A 15,252-nucleotide genomic window follows, 5' to 3' on the forward strand; every position below is an offset into this window, starting at 1 on the left:
ATTTCTGATTATTGTTTTCAATACCAAATTAAAAACCACCGTGGATAACGGATCTCCGTGTCTAATACCTCTGTTCACTTCAAACTCATCAGATGAGAATCCTCTTCATATTACATCATTTCGTGTGCTATTCGCATTCATTCTTAATAACCTAACCAGTGCGGGTAGGCTCAAGGAGCTCAGTGCTTCATACATTTTATTCCTTCTTTTCCTATCATACGCTTGTTTAAAATCTATAAAAAACGCATCAAGGGTTACCTTATGTTCATAGCAGGTAGCCTGGAATTTCTTTTAGTGTAAAAATCTGATCTAATAACACTCTAAAACCGGCCTGATACTCACGAGTCTTACTCTTAGCATCCTGGTTAATATCTGGTAACGAGTATCCAATAGAGCAACACCTCTGTAATTTTTACATGCCAATCTATCCCCCTTTTTGTATATGGGGCGTAGTAAAGCTTTGGTTTAACCTTTGGTCATATATTCCTCTTCCCATATCCTCATAATAAGGCTATAGATTCTTTTTTGTAGTTATTTCTCTCCATTCTTCAGCATTTCCATAGCTAGTTCCTTTTCTCCAGATCTTTTGTTATTTGTTTTCTTATTCTTATAATTTTTCATCTGAAGTTTTTAATGAAAATTTCTTCTATTGTTGATCTGATATTTTTCATCTCATTTTTTCTGGTATCGTTGTATATAGTGTAGTAGCTTTAAAGCTCTGTAGTTTGTGCACTGTTAAATATCTCCTTCCTACTGCTTCTCCATTCGTTTGGCGTGTCTGTCATTTAACGTATTTTTTGGAGTGCTTTGACAATTGTTTCGTTTGTTATTTTCTTGACACTCTTACAGATTAATAGATACTTAATTAATATCTTTTTTCAGACACAGTTCATTGCCACTCTTTATACAGCTTTCTCATATCTTTTTTTTTCTTGCGTTTAGTTTGATCACCATCAGATATCTTTATATTTAAGCTTCTCTCCTGAGATTTTTCCAAGTCTTTTAATAGTAGTTTTTCTAATAATACTAGTTATTGTATTAGGACTCCCTTTCATGTTCCAGCTCATTTTTTGTACTATTTTTACTCTGGATAAACCTTCTTATCCACCACTCAAATTAACATAAATGGTGTTTTGTAGATCACATTTAGGATGATAGTATTATCTAAAAAGTCTGCATTGTCCTGTTCTGGCGTACTGAAAAATCACATTATGCTCGTTAAAGTTGCCCATTACGATAAGAAATAAATGAGTTTCCGTTGAAAATATTTGTTTTTTTTTTGGTATCATCGTCGTATATCTTGTTGTCTGACATGGGTATCTGTCCCTTTCGTAATTATTGCCTCGCTTTACGTATACACTTTCTTTTAAGAGGACGGTTCATTACCTTGGAATCCGTTAGGGTCCGATTATCATTACTATTAATATAATTAGCATACTCTCTTCGCTAATATATAATGTATCCCAACACATGAGGAAAAGATTATTTTGCATACATATCACAAAAGAATTATTTTTTTATTAAATGCTGGGTATGATCTGGAAATCTATAAATAAATATAAATTTAGAATTACTTATTTGGAATAAGGAATAAAAATGTTCAGATTGAATCTGAGAGCAAATTATTCATTGAAATTGTTATATTTTACATATTGTCACGCCATTTCATTTCTAGAGTATGTCATTGACGCTTGTTTTTTATACTGAGTGACTGTTTCACTTTGCGTTGCTGTATTGATGACACCACTCTATATGTTAGTCCATCTTTCTTCGACTCTTGATACATTGCTTTCTTTGTTGATGTTGTCTTGCGTCGCATTTAGTTGTTCATTGTCAGTTCAGTGATGTTTAAACTCCTCTTGTTTTATTTTTTGTCGATAATATATTTTTTAATGCAGAGCTTTTTGATTGTATTTAGTTGTATGATAATTCTAGATGCAATTATAAATTCTAGATACTGGATATGGATTTTATTAGTAACAACAGTCAGGTGATTGGAAACGATCTATAGAGCGATTTTGACGAGAATAACGAGCAACAAGAATTCATCGAGGGTCATTAATGGTCAAAAGACGCGAATTTAAAAATCAAAACGTCGAAATGTATAAACTATTTAATAGGAAGATTGGGACTAAAATACAAGCTGCAAAAGAAACAACTTTGAAAACAAATGTTTGAAAATTGAAGAGTAACAGGAAAACATGATGCATATATATAAAAAAGTAAGAGCAGTAACGGGTCAGTACAAAAACATACAAATAGCAACGTTGATAGAGATGGCAAACTGGTTTCACTGATTTGGATAAAACAGACGGTTGGAAAGAGTACATTGAGGAACTATTCAATGATGAAAGGTCCGATCTTGAAATAAAAGAAGTAATGGCAGGACCTGACATAACTATGGACGAAATTGAAAGAGCAATAAGATTAGCAAAGACCAGAAAAGCGACGGAGCCGAATAAAGTGTAGGTAAAAGATATTTCCTTCATATTTTAATAAAATTTGTGAAACTGGCTGTATATCAACAGATTGATTATTCTCGACTTTTCTGACGATATCTAAAAAACCAAATGCGAAAATCGTAGTGACTACGGAACCATCAGCTTAATGAGCCATGGTTTAAAAATATTTCTTCGAATTTTCATACACATAGGTACATACATATACTAAAGAATAGAAGAACAACTTGGTAACACGCAGTTTGGGTTCCGCAATAAACTTGGAACCAGAGAAGCACTATTTAGTATTCAGATCATGGTACAGGTACCGAGATGCAGAGATCTGGGCCGCCGAGTTTATATGTGTTTTATTAACTTTGAGGATTCCTTAGATCAAGTAAAACATACTAAAATGATAGCCATTCTCCAACAGGTGGATATTGATGATAAAGACCTACATATCATTAAAAATCTCTACTGGTAACACCGGATAATTCTGAAGACGAGTAAGACAGGGCTATATTTTGTCTACACTAATATTCAACATCTATTCGGAGTTCCTTTTCAATTATGCATTGGATATTGTTTAATGTGGTATCAAAATTAGTTGTCATGTGTTACAATTGGTCGTATGATGGTTTTATATATTTTGAACTTTACTTCCCTATGTATGTCTTTTGATCAAAACATCCGCGACAGGGAGAAGTATGCTTTGTTAGCAAGCAATATTCTTTTCCGTATTTCTTCCTCCTCGCTGCAGTCTTCCTTTATCTGTACGCCTAGGTATCTGAGCTATTTTACTACTTCGATATTTGCGTCGTTTATTGCCATATTTTGCAAGTTACGTTGTTTCCTTGCCTGTATTACCGCAGTATCATTGTCGGTTAAATCGTTATATGACTGTCTTCTGTAAGTTTCTCCAGAAGAGTTGATTGTCCACAGCCTATGTCAGCTTTCTGGCACATCTGCTACCCTATGTTATGTCAAATTGGGATGCTGCAAAGGAAAATTGGAAATTGATCGGAATCTAGGAGCCAGTTAAAACTATACTGTTTTGCCTCCTAATGTCCTGTGCGTTGTAGTGGTTAGATTCCTATACACCTTGTACTGAAACGCTGCTACCTGATTTTAGAAATGTTTATGTTGTGTGCCAACAAAATTATCTCGTGAAGGATGTGGCTGTTTACGCATTACGATCTTGGCTAGTGAGAGGTTATGGCTCCACTAAAAAGAACTGTATTCACATCAACTTGCCCTGGGAGTTTGTAAAGTCAAATGTCCGGTCAACCCGGAACAAAGGTACTACCTCTCCAAACCCTTTTATCCCCTTTAGCATCATCATCTATATTATCTTTGTTTTGGCTACGTTTATAACATAATCCTTGTAAGAGGGATGTTCTTTTAACGCGCTAATTGCCGTGTTAATCTCAGTACAGTTGAGCGTCGATTATCCGAACTAATTGGGGGACATCGGTGTTCGGAAAATTGGTTTTTTCAGATAATCAAACTGTATTATTGATATTTACAGAATGGAAAGACACAGAGAACTTTTGACCACCATTAAAAGGAGAAAGACAGTATATTTGAGGCACCTACTTAGAGAATAAAAGTAAGAGTTGTTGCAGCTGATTCTATCTATCTATCTATCTAATTAGCCTTCTTAGCAGCTGATTATGAAGGGTAAAATCGAAGGAAAAAGGGGTCCTGGTAGACGACAAATATCCTGGCTGAAAAACATTCGCGACTGGACCGGGTTTAACACATAGACGCTTTTAAGAAAGGCAGCCAGATAGAGACGAATTTGCAATGGCTATAGCCAACCTTCATTAGTGGTGTTGGCACTAGAAAAAGAAGGTGATTATTGATATAACCATACATATTTACCCATGGGTGAATGAAAACCAAATTTACATACTTATATATGTATTTATATCTTTAATGGCAAAAAGGAATTAAACAAAAAAGTGCAGTCTTTGGAACAAAACATATTCTAGGTACAATATTGACGAAAATTGAAGAAAAAAAATTGAAAAAAATCTTTAATTTTCGGTTTGTCGAAGCAAGTCTAACCTTTTACAAGCGGCTAGATCACGTGGTTTTTTAAGAACAGGTCTTTTTCATTCCGTCGTCGATGAGCTGGGGCGTTATCATGAAGCAATAATGTTTTCTCCCTATTGCCATTTTTTAATTGATGGGCTTTAACATAGAACATAAAAGTTTCTAGAAACCATGTCATTAAAATTGTACTATCCATCCAAGCACTCTTTTGCAAAATATAAACAATAGGCATCGTAGACATGTGTTTAAAACAATGTGGTTTCTTTTTTTTACCAATGACAAGCTTGGGCAATCAGTGGATGCCAGTCGCATTAGCACAAGCAATGGCAGTGATAAGATTTTTGCATATTTTAGGTTGATGTGCTGCTAATTTACGACGTGACGCAAGAGATTTTCGTGTTAAAGCTTTCCAATGACACACAGTTTCGTCTGCATTGTAAACGTTTTGGAGGGCGTAATTTTCTTCCTTTAGTAACTCTCTTAATTTAATTTAGAATTAATCTACTCCTGATGAACCAGCACAGTTTTTATCCTTGTATTTGACGCTCATGACCTATGAGCTATGTCTCGTCTTAATCGTTTTAACCATTTCTTAATCGTGTTTGCTTGAAAATTTGACAGCTGTCCAGGTTTTTCGTTGGATCAGTTATGAATCAGATTAGAAATAGGTACTCCGTGGAATCTGTTTTGAGTAAACCACTTAATACAGCATTATCTAAATCCATGTTTGATGCAAGTTTCATTGTTTTACGACTTGTGGGTCCGTCAGAAGAATCAAGTTGAGACATAAAGTTATTTATGCTCGTCTTTTGTCGTGTGTCGGAAGTTGGGATAAGCGGTCGTTCGGTTGATCGACGTTCGGATAATCGACGCTCTACTATGCTTTTCTTTATTATGAGATATGTCACATCTTGTTTACCTGATACGTGTTTGTACTTATATATTTTATAGTCGTACACCCCGTACAACTTTGTATATTTGTAATTCGTATAGTTATAGAAGAAAATCTTCGCTTTCAGAGTAATTTTCCCAACAAATTACGTTTCTAAGTGATTTTGTTCTATTTTCTCTTTCCACGCATGGACCATTATTAAACATTTCCAGAACAACCTTCGTAGTAATTAATTAAAATGCTTTGTCTAATTACATTAATCAATTTTATTAGGACTCCCTAATCTGCCTACATTGCAAACTATATTTTATTGCGGCTATCCATTTTATTGGCATAAAGAACCGATCTCAATAAACCTGACGTTAAATGCTTGTTCGACCGATTTGCGTGCTAGTTCAGATCGAACGTTTATTAATTTCCATATAAAACTACTTTATATTTGGAAAATTTAGAAATCTTTACAGGATATTCTTTCTAATGAAGTTATATCGATACTTAATATTAGTTCAAGGCTTTTGTTAAACGACATTCCTTCTTGTTATTTTTTGCTTCGGATTCGATTTAAATATTTTTTATCAATCATGATTTCGTGAATAGTTTTAGAAGAATTTATCATACACTGAAATACAGGCAGGAAGCTATGAGAATAACACGCCAACGGTGGTCATGTTTATCGATTTTATCGAGTAAAAAACAGAAATAAATAAAAAAAATAATGATTTGAACATATGCCCAAACCTCTGGATATTCTATACGATAGGAAACAAAATAAAAAAATAAAAATTAACATCATTATGATGATAATCTGGCATATATTTTATCATTTTAGTAAATGCCAGTATAAGTATATCAGGTACTATACATCTCATGCATGCCCTGATGATAAGAGAAGTGTTTGCCTAAAGGGGGCACCCTAAACACATACCAACACCATCCAAAACACCGCAGATGACTTCAGAAAACAAAGCGATATTTCAATAGATGCCAATACTAAGCGTTGAATGAAGACAATGATCATGACCAATAAGTTGGTAGGAAAAACAAGTAGAGTTAGACTTAAATAACGATTATAAAAAAGCAGAAAGAAATAATGGTGAAAAACAGTGAACAAATCCATGGTGACTACTAGTTACTACAAGTAACTAAGGGAAGCAATATATAGAAAAAAGATACGTGTAAATATTTTTTAGCCTTTTTTTTTTCTACAATTTTTCTCTATCTTAAACCATCTGCATCCAACTCGAATCTGCGTTGTTTTTCAGATCATCCACTCATCTCACATGTTTCAGTTTTCGCTTATATATTTTCAAATGCCCCCTGAGTATTCAACAACGCACACATCTTTTTTTTTTTTTTTTTTTCGAAACATCTCCTATCTCATTCGGTAATTGAGTAGTAATAGTATACAAAATTTTTAAAACGTGTGTTGTAAATGATGACAGGATTCATGATAGATTCATTAGATGTAACCTAAGCCCTTCTTTACGGTATAAATCCCAGCTCTAGATATGAGGTAGAATATGCTGTTGTAGGATTCCATTTATTCCCAGCGTCTTAATTGATATTCACTCAAAAATAGAAAGTCACCAGGACCAGACGGAATAACCAACGAGCTTCTTATACACAGAGGAGAAAGTATAACCCTAGAGATGACAAAACTTATATAAAAACTATTATTGCACCAGACGCATGGAGAAACAGCATAATGATACCAATGTTCAAGAAAGGAGATAAACAAGACCCCAACAATTATAGAGGTATAAATCTACTAAACACCGCACTTAAGCTTACCACAAAAGTCCTAACCAACAAAATCAATAAACTAACAACTTTATCAGATGAACACCAAGGATTCATATCCGAAAGATCCTGCGTAGACGCAGTATTTGTACTAAGACAAGTCACAGAAAAGGCCATCGAGTACAATAAACCAGCATATCTATGTTTTATAGACTTGACAAAGGCTTTCGATCACATCCAAGTCAAAGACGTCTTACACCTACTGTATAAAAGAAACATACCAATCAATATTATACAAACCATCGAAAATATGTACTTCCATAATCGAATACAGGCAAAGATAAATGGAAAACTAACACAGTGTATCCCAGTACAAAGTGGTGTCAGACAGGGTGACTCGTTAAACCCACTTTTCTTTAATATAATAATGAACAAAATAATACAAGCAGTACGTGAAGGTCATGGTTCCTGAATGGGGAACAAAGAAATCCAAATATTATGTTATGCAGGCGCCGCCGCATTAATCGCCGAGACAGAAAACAAACTCCAAAGATTAACACACATCTTCAATACAACAGCCAAGAAATACAATATGGTAATATCAGCAGAAAAAATCAAATACCCACTGCGATGTAAAATCGAAATTGATAGGAAAATAATAAAGCAGGAAGCAAGGTTTAGATATCTGGGAATATGTAGATATAACTAGTTACGGAGATGTTTAAGAAGTACGACAACAAAGCTTCTTCTTCTTTACGTGCCATCTCCGCGACGGAGGTTGGCACTTTACGTGCCATCTCCGCGACGGAGGTTGGCAATCATCATGGCTATTCTGATCTTAGATGCTGCCGCTCTGAATAGTTCGATTGATGTGCATCAGTACCATTCCCTTAAGTTATGCAACCATGAGATTCTTCTCCTTCCTACACCTCCCTTGCCCTGGATTTTCCCTTGTATAATTAATTGAAGTATGTTGTATCTTTCATTACGCATAACATGACCCAGGTATTGCAGCTTTTGTGTCTTGATGTTTGGAATATTTTCATTCTTTTGTTGACTCTTCTCATGACTTCGTTGTTTGTTACATGCTCGGTTCATGATATCTTCAGGATTCTTCTATGTAGTTCAAATGCTTCCAACTTTTTAGTCGTCGACTCGTTAAGTGTCCATGCTTTTATCCCATAAAGCAGAGTCGAGAAAATATAACACCTTGCTAGCCTAACTCTTAAGTCTAATTTCAGTTCTCTTGTACAAAGTTCCTAAGACAAGACACAAAAACAAGAATCTATAAAGCAGCAATTAGACCTATATTAACATACACGGTGGAGACAAGACCTGGCACATTAAAAACGAGACGACTACTAGAAACAACAGAGATGAAAATACTTCGACGAATATCAGGGAAAAGTCTGTTTGATAGGGAAAGAAGCGAAAACATAAGAACCGAGTCACCAAATGGACGAAGAAGTATTGGCAGACCAAGAAAAAGATGGCGCGATAATTTAAACAATCTAGGAGGCTAATATTGAAGAAGAAACAGGTTTTAAGCCTACATCAAAGAAGAAAGAAGAAGAAGAAGAAGTCCTAATTGATTTAAAGATATTTATTACTCACTTTACCCTGTACTTGGATATCTAAGATACTGTACATCTTTTATGTCATCAACGGGTTCGTTTTCTGTATAGTGCGTTTCTTGTAAAATTACGACTCTTCTTTCCTCACTTTATGTAAAGCTATCTACGATCTGGCTAGCGTAGTACGATAACATTGTCAGCTCTACGACATAACTTTGTGCAGTTTTGCAACAGGTTGCGTCGATTTAAGTTCCTCACAGACTTTTCTTTCTTTTAGCCTTCGTGATATTCATGGTGTACAGTGTAGCTCTTACTGTAGCTCTGCTAGTCTCCATTACATTTGGTTCTATTAAATAGTTTTCGTTTTTCGGATCTCAACTTTTTTACTAATTTTGATGTGACAACTTGCTAAACATGTAAGAGTAATGTAGAGTCCATGTTATCAGAATGCTAGATGGACAGTTAGTCAAAATTGAGAAATAAAACTGCCCAAACACACCTCAACAGCCTGGACGATCGCCTACGAGATGGTACTAACGTAAGAAAAAGAGAAAAAAAAATGTAGATATGCTCCAAAAATATACGGTTAATTCGGTATAAATAAAAATGTATGTGTTTGAAAAGTTTTAGTAAATGAAATTAGTAATTTAGTAAAAGCATATAAAGTACCAAACACATTCTGACGGGATACAGAACTTACTGAAAATATACCAATCTGAAAATTTACAGAGCAGCAATGAGACCAGTAATCACATATGGTGCTCAAACAATGTGCTTGACACAGAAAGTCAGATAAAGATTGAGGATCCTAGAGTGAAATAATTCAGAGAATAGTAGACCCAATAAACTTACGTAATAGTGAATTTAAAAAATTGATGAATAAGGAAATAAGGCAAACTTTCAAAGAGATAACATCAGATATACTAAAGCATGAGACTCCTCAGATGAATGGGACATTTATAAAGGATATATCTAGAAGCAGTTAGCAACAAAATCACCAAATGCAGACCAGTGACATATATACCAGAGGAAGGAACCAAATGAAGATGGAAGCACCAGATGATGGACGACATTAGGAAGTTTGTACTTAGAGCCGTACGCAAAGACAAGAAAGAAATAAGAAAGATTGTAGAATGCTATATATCACACAACCAATTACATGACCAAATCTTACGACAAATAAATTGGAACAGTCTAAAGAGAGCGATAATTATTTCGCTTGGAGAGAAGATGACGACGATATTGTATTTTACATGGCAATTATCTGTTTTTTTTTATTGTATTTGGTACGGGAATTTTTGTCTTTAGTTGATTTTAGGTGATCTCTACCTACCTATTGTATATATCTATACTTTTTAGTATTACCTATTAGGTTTTGAACGGAGGATAATTAGCGTATCCTTCCAAGATGACAAGAGATTTTGGAACATCTCGGAATATTTCTTTAATTCCAGATGCAGTTACTTAACTGTTTCAGGGTGTTTCCGGCCCTACTCAGTCGCCAGAATTTCGTTATTTTTCTAGCAGAAGAGACAGGAGCAGGCGGGAATGATTTTTAAGTGATTGCTGCAAATACATATTCTTATCAGACTACTTTCAAATTTACACCCATTTTGAAATTATACGAAAAATACTTCTAGTCCTGAAGTTTTTCTCGTTTCACTCGACCATAACCCAAACCCCTTAGAAATTAATAACTCATTCGTTATTAATTAATTCAACATCATATTCCATTTGACCAACAACTTCCACGAAACGTAAAACCCCAGACCCTTCAGAGTTAGCACGCACACCTCGAAACACTGAAGCATGAGTCAATACAACTGTGTAAAAATATATTTTTCTAACACTTCTAGTGTATTTATAAATCTTTAATACAGAAATACTGTTGAATTCTATTTAAAGATAATTCCATATCCGGACAATTTTGATATGTTAATCTAGTGGTGTGAACGATACTTATATCGGAGAAATGTTTCATTTTCGGAGGTAAGAAAGCATGTAAACAGAAAATATTATTAGTGGGCGTAGAAAACAACGTTTTGTGCGGGGGATCTTGCTTATTAGCCTACTTCCATTTGCCATGTATCACGGTCAAGTTAGTTGTTCTAAATGAGGCGTAATATTCAAATTAAAATAATGATTCTTTTATATCCTAAAACTTCGTTCACGTACGTTTGCTATCATCTTCAAGGCATTTATTCCTGTTCGCTTTGTGATAAGACGATAGGCATGTCTCTTTTTCAGATAAATCAGTTTACTTTTATATAGAGCATAATTAAAAGGTGGGTCATAAATTAAACCACATATTCTGAGACCAAAAAATCTTGAATGTACGTAACTTACCATATTTTACCAGATTTTTTCCAAAATTTCATGAACTGTTTGACATTTTCTAATGAAAGTCCACCAGTTGCTTTCTTACGGCAAGATCATCTTTCACGAAACAATTATCGAATTTTTTGTGCTCTATAAAATGCCTTTCTGTGATTGGCCCTTCCCAATCATATATGTATATCAGATAAACTGTCAAAGAGAGTCACGGTGAAATTAGATCCAGAATTGAGCATCTTTCAAAAGGGTCTCCAAGGTATTCTGTGACCTAAAATTGTCATTGCGGATCCGCTTACTTCGTTGATATGCCTTCTCGGTCTTACTTTATGCTATCGAGACTTGGACTGTGAATAAAAGTGATCTAAAACGCCCAAATGCGGTCCAGGACGAAAAAAATTTCATTGTTAAAGAACTTCCGAGTTTGATTAAAATAGCTATGCTGATAACCAACTTTCTGAAAGACATGGTACATGAAGAAGAATCATGTATGTAACCTTTTTCTGTTTTGCCAATTAATGTTTACGATATCCCTTAACCCTTAATCGCTTCTTCTATTTCATATGTAGTGGTACTACAATAATAGACCTCAACCTTCTCAAGTTTCCTTTGCTATATTGTTCTCTTCCCTCAACATCTTGCGTTACCCCGGCGCAATATGCTTTTACTTAAAGTCTTTTACAATTGCCTTTTCTCCAAATTTTCTTTTAAATCATAATAAGTTCTATCTCCCTAGTTATAATAGTTCCAAATTTTGATTTCCTTATAATTCTTTATATTCTTTTTGATATCGTCTTGGTTTTTAAAATTTCTTCTTTAGGTACCGTCTTCTCTAAGGAGGTTGGTAATCATCACAGCTATTTTCACTTTTGAGATTGCAGCTCTGAACAAGTCGACGGAACTGCAATTATACCACGTTCTCAGATTGTTGAGCCAGGAGATGCGTCTTCTCCCAATACTTCGTTTTCCCTGTATTTTTCCCTGCATTATGGTTTGTAGCAACACATATTTATCCCCTCTCATAACGTCATAACGTCGCCGAGATATTGTAACTTTTTTATCTTAATCGTATTCATGATTTCCATTTCCTTTGTCATCTTTCTCAGGACCTCAACATTTGTTATTCGGTCTACCCAACCTATTTTTAATATTCTTCGGTAGGTCCACATCTCGAATGCTTCAAGTCGATCGCTCACCTCTTTCCTTAAGGTCCAGGCCTCAACCCCACACAGCAGGGTTGGAGTTTTTGAGATTAGGCCAGACCAAACCACAGGCAGCTTCCAAAATAAAGCTAACTGTAACACTTGATTGGACATCGTTTGTACTAAACCCAGTTCTGTGAGTAAAATCAACCAAGAAGTCTTGTTCGTGATAAAAGTTGGCTATTTTGGTAGGAGAACTTTAAGAATTAATCCTATCTCAGTACTTTTTTTGCTGTTGTATACTTGCCTCTTCTCACTAAGCATTTCATATTCACGTACGTGTATGGCAGTTTCTTCCTACATTTTATGATCCATTTACTCCAATTATAAAGGTGTTTTCTTAATTAACAGTTGCCAGGTATCATCTCTGTGATATTCTACAGCTCTTGTCTGCTTAGATCCATTAGAATAGTTGAAAGTCTATTGTAAAGACTCTTTATAATCTTTGTTAATTTGTTTGCCACTATAAGGCGTTCCATTTGTAGTTCTAGTGTGTACAAAAATTCTTTTAGAGCCTTTCCAGCGAGTGTGCCAATCCGTTTCATTAGATTTTTTCATGTCATGGCACCAATGTTAGACACTTTATTATCTTGTGACACTTTGTACAATTTCCTATATATGTAGTTTTGATTTGGTAAAAGGGTTCATTATCGGTAATGTTGCCACCTAATTGTCGGTAAAGGTATTAATTCTATTAATTATCAGTGCTTCTTCTTTCTTCTTCCTTCTTGTATGTAGACTGTAAAGCCTGTTTCATCTTGAATACTTCTTCGTCCATTTGGTGACTTACCTCGTGCTATTCGTACTATCCTATCCTCTGCCATTCTACTAATGTGTTCGTTCCACTCTTGTTTCCGTTTTGTCACCCATCCATTTATGTTTTCTATGGCAAAATGCATAGTAACAACAGCAAATTTACTAAAATGTAAATTGGATCTGGAAGGTCAGATAATAGAACAAGTGATGGAGTTTAAATATTTAGAAATCAAGTTGCCTGAATAAAACATTATGGGGAAATGAAAATATCGGGAACGAAATGAAAGGCAAAATTTACAAAACAGTCATCAGACCAGTAATGACATACGCGACAGGAACACGACATGACACAGATAGGATAAAAAGGATTTTAAAAACAGCAGATGTAAGACACTTTAAGAAAATTGATGGTAAGACACTATGGGACAGAGCTAGAAATACAGATATACTACCTAGATGCAAGGTGGAGAACATCAAGAACTGAGTAAAAAATAGAAAAGTAGAATGAAACGATCATATACATATAAGTTAAATGACAACAAATAGAGTAGTAAAGATGGCAAGACGAGACGGTTCCCCAATAGGAAGACGATCAGTAGGAAGACTACGAAAACGATGGAACGACAACTTACTGGAGGCACATGTCTACATAAAAAGAAGAAGAAAAAGAAGATATATATATATATATATATATATATATATATATATATATATATATATCATTATCATTCTGCGTGGGTCCTCGCCTCCTCAAGACTTTCTTTCCAGTCGTCCCTATCCATCGCCTTCCTCCACCAAGCTCGTATTCCCATATTTCTCATGTCTTGATCGATGTTATCAAAGAACCTTGTTCTGGATCTTCCTCCACTGCTCCATAAATTCACCTTAGTATTTTCTTTCGAAAAATCCTAACATGTTTTCATTACTTTTTGTAGACTCGGACTCATATTTTATGACTGGGCGTATTATTGTTTTGTAGAGTTTTATTTTTGTATTTCTCGATATAGTTGTGGATTTAAAGAGGATATTGAGCCCAAAATAGCCTCTGTTGTCATACAAATTCTGCGGTTTATTTCTATTGTTATTATTTTCAGGGTTAAGGAGCGCTCCCAAGTATACAAATTCGTTTACTGCTTCAATGACGTCGTTTTCTATCCAAAGATCCAAAACCCACCCCATACCATCCGTTAATTGCGTTCCAACTATCATTACAGATTAATCTTTTTAACAACAGCTTTGTTTTCAAATCATCGACTATTCAATAAACAAAAGAAAGTTCAAAAATTAAACTTCTTGAAAATAGAAAATTAAGTTACCCCTAATGTTTTTAGTAACAGCATAAATATTTATATCCAAATCTGCCCATGACTTCTCTTTTTTATGTATAGGTTCAGAACATAGCTGCCGTTTTTTGCTTATTTCAACAATTATATTATTCTTCTATCCATAGTATGTAAGTTATATATTATTTTTAGTTTCAAACGTTTTATCTTCTTGTATGTTTGTGCGTTTTTTCAGTTTGTGTTTCTTTTTAATTGGTCAATAAGAACGAATATCGAGTACTTAATTCTTGTTTTCCTTTATGTCAACAACTTTCCCATTGTCATTCTTAAGCAAAAGCCGAAAAGTCCTTTTAGTTCCCTGAGTTAATTCAAAAATAAACTTGAAACTGAACATATAACAAATTATCAGTGTTTTCTAATAGTCCAAAACATTTTGATAGTTGACAGTTGTAAAGATTGCGATGGTTTTTGTAGTAGGTACACATAATAAAAATTGTATATACTTTATGTTATTGAGAAAGTCATTCAAAGTTCAACTTTATTTATCCTTAAACTTAAATAAGCTGTTGCTTTTAAATCTACACCTAAATTAGATAATAATATATGTAGTTTATAAAAAAATAAGCCTACATTTTTTAGTATTACTTGTTAATTTTCAAATATCAACGTGAAGGTAAGTAGCATGACAGCATGAAATGTTATTCAAATGTTTGCTTAGCATACACTTTGCTATGTTTGTTGTTGTTGTTTTTTTTTATTTTACGTACACACACTGAAACCAATTTTACATTACACGCGTTGAAAATAGACCAGTTTTAAAATTGTAGTACAGAAAGAAAATTTATACAGTACATACGTTTTAAATTTTTTTTGTATATTAAATTTGGTTATATTACGTTGTGCAGGTGTTGCACCAATAAGTACCTGTCTTAACTCTTAACCAATTCGAGAATGTTGGGAGCTTGTTATGTTAGAGAT

The 15,252-nt window shown here is 34.3% G+C and overlaps 1 protein-coding gene across 8 annotated transcripts in view; it reads left to right on the forward strand.

Moving 5' to 3' along the window:
- Positions 1–15,252, forward strand: part of MESK2 (misexpression suppressor of KSR 2) — a 179,789-nt gene that overhangs the window by 5,218 nt on the left and 159,319 nt on the right. The gene's annotated exons all lie outside the window — the stretch shown is intronic.

The sequence above is a fragment of the Diabrotica undecimpunctata genome, chromosome 9, assembly GCF_040954645.1.
Source record: "Diabrotica undecimpunctata isolate CICGRU chromosome 9, icDiaUnde3, whole genome shotgun sequence".
Lineage (NCBI taxonomy): Eukaryota > Metazoa > Arthropoda > Insecta > Coleoptera > Chrysomelidae > Diabrotica > Diabrotica undecimpunctata.